The following is a 9,809-nucleotide window of genomic DNA, read 5'->3' as shown; positions in this document are numbered from 1 at the left end:
ATCTAGTGGGATTAGCACCGATATAACTGATGGGGCCACAAAACGGCCATAAACATTTTGTAAGTAAATGAAATTTTACTGAAATTTAAAAGTAATTTGTGTATTTACAAATAAGTATATTTAAGAAGTAACTACAAATTACTTTTCAATGTATACGAATTATGCAGTTATGATAACTACTAAAATGTAATTCGATACATATTTCATCCAATGTTCAAAAAATATGTTTTTCGCATAAGAACTACTGCGAAACAAAATTATAAACTTAGGAAACCAAATTCATCGAAGTATTTTTATTATTCTGGAACTCACAATCTCAGAATCCTTGAATGCAAACTGCTTTGCGCAAAGAGGCCTAATTTTGTAGAGTTAACATAAATTATACCACATTCGACAATATTCATCAGAATATTTTTGTTATTATTCTAAGAACACGTGTTCCATGAATAAAGTGTGTTTAAATGGAAGAACACTCCCTTTGCACAGGTTTCTTAAAACATAAAAAATTCAAATTTTACAAAGCCTTTTTATACCATGTTAAAGAAAGTCCTAATATGGCCTTTAACTTCACAGCCTTTGCTCATAAACATATTATATCGAATCTCCTTATGCAGAACTTGAAGGGGTCGAAAGTTTGGTTCCCTGTACGACAGGTGTCTGTATGGTGGTTTGCTATATGCAATCTGATAAGAAAAAAAAATATCATCTCACAAAATGGTGTGAAAACTGATTGTCGGATCACACAGAAAAGTTATTTAATATTGTCCCATCTCCCAAAAGATATTAATAGTAACTTTGTTTTAAAGATAAATATTAAAAGCAAATTACAGTTTTCATTAAATACAATTACTAATTGTCTTTATTGTTCTGTTTTTTCTCATTTTTACTCAATGTTAATAATTTTACACAAATTATTTAGCTTAAAAATTGTGCTTTGGATCAGTAATTGCAATTATACACTTCCTGCTAAAATACGCTTTAACAATTGTGAATTAACATCAGCGCTGAACAAAGTGCTGTCTGATAGCTAAATAAAAGAACTCGAATGGATCCGATTCAAGCTCTTTGTTTCAATGGATCAAAGGTTCTTTTACTCAATGTATGATGCAAGTAGGATCTCCTAAGGTACGTTTACTGAGCACCCTTCTTTTTCAAGAACTGAGTACTACACCTGATTCCCATTGCTTTTTGTTTCAGAAAAAGCTGGGGGTGGTGATAAAGGAAAAAGAACCTAAAAGTAATTAAGACACACAACCTAGAAGTATTTTTCGCTATTCTAACAGGATGAATTTAAGGATTAGTGATATTCATTTGGACGTTATAAAAATTTGAGGAAAAGTGATTTAAAGATACTAAACATTTTCAGTTCAAAGTATCCACAACCCAAGTAGCCACACGACGTTGTAAACTGGTCCGAGAGGTTGCAAAGTGGTCGTGGTAACTTTTACGACGTCTTTACAACGTAGCGAAGACGCAAAATATTTGCCGTTGCATCTTGGCAATTTGTCGACGTCGCTGAAACGTCATGATATGACCGCTTTTAGACGTGGTCCTTTTATCATCTTTTTCATAGTTCATCAGCGTTATTTTTAGAATGAAAAGAGATTAAATCTGCACTTTCAAGAATCTGAAGTCCGCATAAGATTTATTTAACAATGTTTCATTAATTTAATTCATCTAAATGCATTAATCTAAGGTAGATTCATCTATTGAAATACAAATTTAATATAAATACTTCTGATTTATTAAATTTAATTAGTGCTAAAATTACGTGCTAAATTATTGTTTAAAATTTTGTTAAAACAATTAATACTTAAAATATTTTTTTATAAATATTATAGCAAAATATTTAAAAATGAAACTAATCTATAAAGTAAGTAATTAAGTTAGGCGATTTATATATTTTAAAAAATCATATTTCCAAAATCAATGCAAATCACATGTTAGCAATTATTTCACTGCTGAAATGCGACTTTATTTATTATTTTTGAAGAAAGGACGAATTTATTTGAATTAATATGCTGACATAATATGAAACATTTTACCGCATATACAAAAGTACAATTTAATTATCAGAAGAGTACAAAAAGTATAATTTAATTATCTGAAGAACCGTCGAAATCGACTGAAATGTTCACACTGGATTGCTGTTCGGCCGGTGTTACTTATTGGATGCTTACTATAAATAAACATCTCGAGGTCAGTTTTGCGCGCTTTGGCTAGGTACCAATGCCAAATTCAAACAACCAACGAACAACTTCGTTAACTGTGCAGTTTCGTTAGACTCCATTTGATTTTCATGAACTTTTGCTTCACGGTTTTCTAATTCACTGTTGGAATTAAATACTGGAGATCTTCAATACAGAAAGATGACGATGTACAGCAGGGATGTCAAACTCATAGGTACACTTGGGCAAAACAAACAAGGTTTAACTTTAGGCGGGCCGCAAAAAAAAAAAAAAAAAAAAAAAAAAAAAAAATCAATATTCATAGAAACGTAGATTTATTTCGAATAATACAATAATAAACATATATATATATGTGTAGAAAAGAACAAGAAAAAATTAATGTTTACGTCCTGATACTTGACATCTCTTCTCTGCTATTTATTACCTTTCCTATTTCGGGAGAAATTTTGTTTGCAGTAATAACTTTCAACGCTGACCCAAGGTGAGCATCATTAATACGGTTTCTAATAGGAGAATTATTACCTTTCATGACTGAAAATAACTTCTCGCACCGATAAGTGCTACCAAACATGGAAATAATTTCATATGCGAATTTTCGAGTATTTTCAAACCTGGCTGGTAAATATTTGTAAAATTCAGGCACGCCCACTTCAATGAATTTTGCTCTCAAATTTGAGTTGCATTGAATCTCGATCACCTCCATTTGCATATGGCTGGGTACTGAGTCAATACTTATTGAGAAAATCGAAGAAAACAAAAACAATTTGTCTTCGAGGGAACTAAAATCATGAAACCTCGTTTTAAATTCAGTTGTTAAATTTGCAATTTCTTCTGCGTATTTTTGATACGAACAAGTATCATCTAAACTTGATTTATTCATGCTGCACGTCGGGAAGTGCGTCAAATCTTCATTTTTAAGTTAATTTCCCAAAGAACTAGTTGACATTTGAATGCTTTAATTATGTCAAACATGTTCGTAATGATATGATATTTTCCTTGTAACGATAAATTTAAATCAGTTAAGTGTTTGGTTATATCAACCAAGAAAGATAAATCTTGTATCCATATTGGATCGTAAAACAAACTTACGTCTTGATTTTTCGTTTTTAAAAACTGACATATTTCTTCTTTCAATTGTTTGAGAATTGTTTCCAGAATTGTTTGAGAATCTTGGAGCAAGATAACCAACGTACCTCGGTATAGTGGGACAAACCCGAATATTCACTATCTAACTCACTTAAGAAAGCAGTGAATTGACGCTGATTTAAACCTCGAGATCTTATAAAATTTATAATTTTTTTTATATATGACAAAACAATCTCCATATTTATTACTTTCGTGCCTAGAACTTCTTGATGTATAATACAATGCATATGATGAATGTTTGAACCGTGAATTTCACTAAGTTTTTTCTTAGTAATGCTACAAAGGCCTTGTTTTTCCCGGTCATTGATGGAGCGCCATCTGTAGCTACAGAATTTAATTTTGCCAAAGGTAGATTGTATTTCTGCAGAAGTTCAAAAACACAAGTAAATATATCTTCTCCTGTGGTAGTACCAGGCATCGGTATTAGTTCCAGTAATTCCTCAAAAATGTTAAAATTCTTGTCACAAGAACTAAGAAACACTGCTAATTGAGCTTTGCCACTAATGTCCGTGCTCTCGTCACAGGCAATGGAGAAACTTTCGAAACTAGATAATTTTGCTTTGATCTGATCACTTAAATTCGCGGCTAAATCAGTAACTCTTTCCGCAACTGTATTTCGAAACAATGAAATTGATTGAAAAGCCTTCACATTTCCAGGACAAACAATTTCTCCAGCTTTCATTAGGCATTCCTTGATGAAATCACCGTCAGTAAAAGGCTTCGAATGTATAGCTATCAACTCGGACAAGACGTAGCTTGCATGTACCGCCGCTTCACTTTCTTGCAATACTTTACTAAACATGGACTGTTGTTTTTTCACTCCTAACTTGAGCTCTTTCAACTTTCTTCTCTCATTAATCCTTTTAATTGTTATATTTCGATTTGTGTTGTTCGTAAGGACGTTTAATATTATATAACTTTGGCACATTAATAGTACTATTACATATCAAGCAGATTATTTTATCTTTTATTTCACAGCAAAAATATTCTAATTCCCATTTTACTTGGAATATTCTATGTTCGTCAGCGATTTTTCGTTTAATTTTACTACAACTTGGTTTTGATATAGACATACTGAATACAAAGGGCTGGAATAAACACGGTTAATGTTAAAAAGTTAACAAAAATTTATTCTTTCCACAAGAGATAAATCAAAATGCTGAAATATTTCTTCAAAAATATTCTAACAATATCACAAAATGTCAAACGTTTAGCAAAATTAATTCAAAACAGAGAAACTAATTCTATCTCACAGCGAAATCGCTGCAAATCGTTCACAGCATTAAGTAAACAAACAGTTCGCTAGAACTACAGCTACTACTGAGATGAGTTGTTTGTTCTCGGCTTTTATAAGCTTTATAATTAATTTCTAGAATATACTGGAAACTTCTATAAATATCTGGATTTTTGTGGATGGCAACTGCAATTACGAGATATTTATTTATTAGGTATTAAATGCACGCGCTGCTCTATTTTTAACTTTCCAACACAGCTGTCTTTTCAAAAATCGTCTGCGTTGCTAAGGCAACATGAAGCAAATCTAATTACAATTCTAAATAAAATATACTAACTAAATAAATAACTATGAAATCCGTAACAATATGAATTAAGTAATAATTAATAATAAAGCAAAGTGCATGCACATGCATGCACCAATATATCGTACAAAACTATGATTGGAAAACTGAGACCATGAGTTCGGCCACATTCGGCTATCGGGGGATGCGTACAAGTTCTGAGTTCACGTGTCCTCCAAAAGCCGAAGGTAGCTGAACGCAAGCAACTCACACGTATTTGTAATTTAAGTAGTGCGTGTGTCAGCTCGCTGTGAGTAATCTAACAACACTGAATAAATTATCGTTAATTACTTAGCAGTAAACATTTTATTTTTTTCTTCGTCGATATGTTATTTTATTATTATATATTACTATTTGCCGATATATTGGCCGGGCAGCAAAAATATTTGTTGCGGGCCGCGAGTTTGACATCCTTGATGTACAGGAATATAACGATGGCAGTTTATTTTCAATTGAGGAGAAATCATCTTAGGAATGCAGAATTTGTGCTCATTTTTTTGTTGTTGTTAATATGTGCTCTACAAGACGACACCAAAATAATGAATTTTGTACATATCGTGTAAAACATATCACATGCAACGGGCTCCAATTCCATAGAGTGATATAGTGTTGTGTTTTGGTGTGTTATGTTTCCGGTGTTTAAAGTTATATAGTGGTGTTTACAGTATTCAGTGGCTCCAGAGTGCAATATTTGGATACACGGATATATGATCGAAAAAATAGTGTTTAGGAAAAGCATTACTATCAAATCTTGTAATCTATAATTATCTGATATTTAATTGTGTAATATTAAAAAACACTAAATATTTTTATTGATTGCAAACTAAACTGCACTTTTATTACTTTCCGTTTGGTATCTATTCTTCCAAACACTGTGTAATTCGCTTTCTGTTAAATATTGCCGTTAATGTATCTCTATTAGATTATCTCAATAAATGAATGTTGGAAATTAGGTTTTATTCTTTATTAAATTTAAGTATATTCTATTTTCTTCGCTTACTTTTTATGTTCTTGTGATAATAAAGAAATTCAGAATAAATAGAAACAAAAACTTTCATCGTGTGCTATTTAGCGAAGAATTTACTTTAACGTACTTACCTTATCGTATACTATATAATTTAAATTATTTCTGTACAGTATCAAAAGGAAAGTTATAGATTATAAAATGTGCATGAAATGAGCATTGTAATCTACCACTGTTTCTGAAATGTAGAAACTAAAAGTAAGTAAATACATTTACATATGATCGAAAGAATTGGCGTTAAGAATAATCAGCATTACTAGTAAATACTGCAATACATAATTATTGCACTTTTAATTCATTACTATTTAAAAAACACGAATAATTTTTTATTAATTGGAAATTTTAGTTATGTTATCTTCCTTCTGCTATTTATAATTTTAAACCCTGCTAGTTCATGTTTTTTCTTAAATAGTGCTAATGTTCTTTGTTAGGTTATTATTTCATTCTAGATATGAATATGGGAAGCGTTGTTTTTTTGGTTATTAGCTTTAGGTATATTTTTGTTGATTTGTATTTGATCATATTTATTAACTACATTATATAGTCTTTCATTTGCATATCTTGGAGATATAAAAGTTAATGGTTATATTTTTTATTATGAAACGCGAATAAATTTATACTTGAGTTCTAGTAAAATACTGATTATGTTACCTTACGCTTCCTAATTTATCATGAAAGAGGCAATATTCATTGTCTCTGAGATTTAACAGAAATAAATGTAATAATGCTGTTATAATCAGAAGCACTTTTTTTACACACATTATATAACTTTACTTTTATTTATGTCTACTATTATTGTTATATATTTATAATAACCACTTTCATAATTACGCTCACTTACATACTAAAGGATTAAGGAAAAAATTATGAAATATTAAATAATCGTAACTTAGAATTTAAGTTATTTAAAAAATATAGTTTAAAGTACTAAAAAGAATTAAGGCTATTATTAACTATGCACATTTAGTCTAAAGAGAAAAATATTGTATTATCTTCTGGTTTTCAGTAAATGATAAAATATTTAAACTTTGGAAAAATACAAGGAATACAAAATTTAAAAAAAAGAACAAATGTATATTAATTATTAAGCTTATTTTTCTGCACAAATAATTATGCAACACAAGAACGTCATAACGACGTTTTCAAAACTGTTGCAAAAATGTTGAATTCTGCGAACATATAGGCGTCGTTAAGACATCGTGATACGATGCTTTCACAACCAAAATATAACGTGAGAAAGATGCAATAACGACGTCTATTCAACATAAACCTCATCTTCAAAGACGTAATAAAGACGTCTTTGCAACGGTTGCAAACCAGTGGAGTTTCGCGGACATCTGGGCGCCTTAAAGACGACATATTGCAACGTTTTTGCAACGACATCCGCGACCAATTTGCAATGTCGTAACGACGTCGCCGTGCTACTTGGGAAAGTTCGGTAGATCCGATTTATATGTATTTGGAAATTTGCTATAGTCTTATTAAACACATTAAGTATGTAAGAAATTGGAAATTATCAAGAAGATCATTCGTTACAAGCTGGGTTCGCTGTAGTATGGATTGACTGTACTTCCATTTACAAAAATATACTAAATGACGTAAATATTCATGATTTAGTTTTTCTAAATTTTAAAAAAATTACAGAATCTAACATTTAATACAGTCACTCAGTACCTATAGCTATATTTAGTAAAAGCTTATACTCATTATAAAAAATAAAAAGCAAAAATTTTCAGCACCATTTGGCACATTAACCAAGTTACTTAATTTTAAAACTTTATTATGATTTACGTGTTCCGCCCTAAGGCACTATATGGAAGAGAGAGATACCTTCCTGGAGGACTAAATGTCTTGCATTAAACTGTTACACAAGGGAGAAACCACGAAAACGCCCTTCCAGCCAGATTCTTCGCGGGATTCGAACCTCGGACCGAACTACCAACCGCTGGTGGGCTAATTTTAAAGTTTGTGATCACATTCAGGGATTATAAGCAAACTGACGTTCGAAGTGTTTGCGAAGTGCAACAGTGGCAGGCCCATAATCAAATGATCATTTTGTTTGCTTTAATTAAAAATAAAAAATACTTTTAGTTTAATCAATTTTTTGAATCTCGATTAAATTATGATTCTAAAATAATAAAACTACATGAGAATAACTTCTTTCCAGTATCCGAAATTTTATAAATTACTAGTTTGGTAATTCTTTCGGCATATCACATTAGCAAAATTAAGCCGAGAAAGATATCACAAATTTGCAGTTGTGAAATTAACATTTCGGCCATTTTGTCACATACAAGTGCTAAATTTTTGTGTTTCATTTTTCCTTTCTTATAACGAGTATAAATATTTACTAAACCATAATAACTGGCAGTAGCATAAACTGTTGGAATTCGTAATTTTTACAACTGACTTTTTATTTATAAGATATCAAAATGTGAATGCTTAAAAAATTTAAGGTATTTTTGTATTTAGAAGTTTACATCTACGAATAATGGCTGAAAGAATACTAGTTCTTTATTAAACGCTGAGTATAATTGTGCTCTAATTAAGCTTGACTAAACTGCGAATTTCTTACATATAGGTAACCCAAAAAACTTTACTTATCTATTAGTTCGTAAATTTGAGGAAGAGAGAAGAAAAAAATGCATACCTTACATTAGAACTCAAATTTAACTCTAAAACTTCAATTGTTTACTTATTTTTAATGCTTGAATTTTAATGATATCAAAGTTTTATTTCAAACGCAGGATTAATTAAAATTTTAGCAACATTGCTCAATGCGACTGAGAGTTATGTCTTTTACAATTAGCTTAATTTCAAATTTATAACTAAATGAGAAGGATTAAATAAATCAATTATGTACTAATAAAAAGCATTTATTAATTTCTAAATCTGTTAGTCAAAATTAGAAATGTTTTAGTATTATCAAGAATTTTAATAAACAAAAGTATCAAATATTAATAACCGAAAAATATCACAAAACTAAAGTTGAAGATTTTCTTAAAATTTTTAACTTACTTTAAATACATTGATGGATTAAAACAAATCTACCTCTATAGACGAAATACTAATTCTGCGTAACTTCCACTTAATTAATTAGTTATGAGCCTAATACAAGAAGTAGTATCATCTCATTCTCTTGCGTAGCGTGAATATTGAATTTGCGTTAAGCGAAGATTTTCTGAAATATATATCTCATTATGTGATAAATTATTGAGCAAAATCCTGGAGAAATTTTAGTAAATAAAATTGAAAAAGGCAAAAAAAAATCTGAACGCTTCCAGAATTTATATTAGTCGAATGGAGGACTACGTTATTCAAAATTTGATGTCTTTAGGTACCACTGTTTTTTCACAATGCGAGAAAAATACATACATTCATGCAGATGTTTAATTATTTATTTTCTTTAAATATAATGCAGGGTGGTGGCATATTTCGTGGCAATAATTTGAAAAGTGAACCGACCCAAAATGCTAAAAAAAAATTAATAGCCCTTCTGGGCAAGTTGCCCCTTTGGGCTAAAAATATAACTAATTCGTTAGTTGATTTTAATTACGTTAGTTAATTTCGTATAATTTTAAATTTTGAAATAATTGAATGAAAAAATGATATTTATGCTTAATTTTTATCATATTTTGTACCGCATGCCTCGAAATATAATTAAAATCCACAGCCTTTCAGTAAAGCCGCTGTTACATTAACAATTCTATTCAGACTTAAATCTCAGAGAACTGCTGAAAATATGAGGGTCTTTTGATTTTCCCCATGCGTAGCATAAGTAGGAACAGGGTGTCCCTGTCAGTTCCTTCCCCATGAAGCAGATAACTTCCTTAAGCACATAGCCCTCCTTTAAAGCAAACTCCTTTAAAGAAC

Source organism: Stegodyphus dumicola, chromosome 6, assembly GCF_044657685.1.
Source record: "Stegodyphus dumicola isolate Sdum_Otavi_A_Nest chromosome 6, ASM4465768v1".
In the NCBI taxonomy this organism is placed as follows: Eukaryota; Metazoa; Arthropoda; class Arachnida; order Araneae; family Eresidae; genus Stegodyphus; species Stegodyphus dumicola.
Note: the sequence above shows the minus strand (reverse complement) of the source record.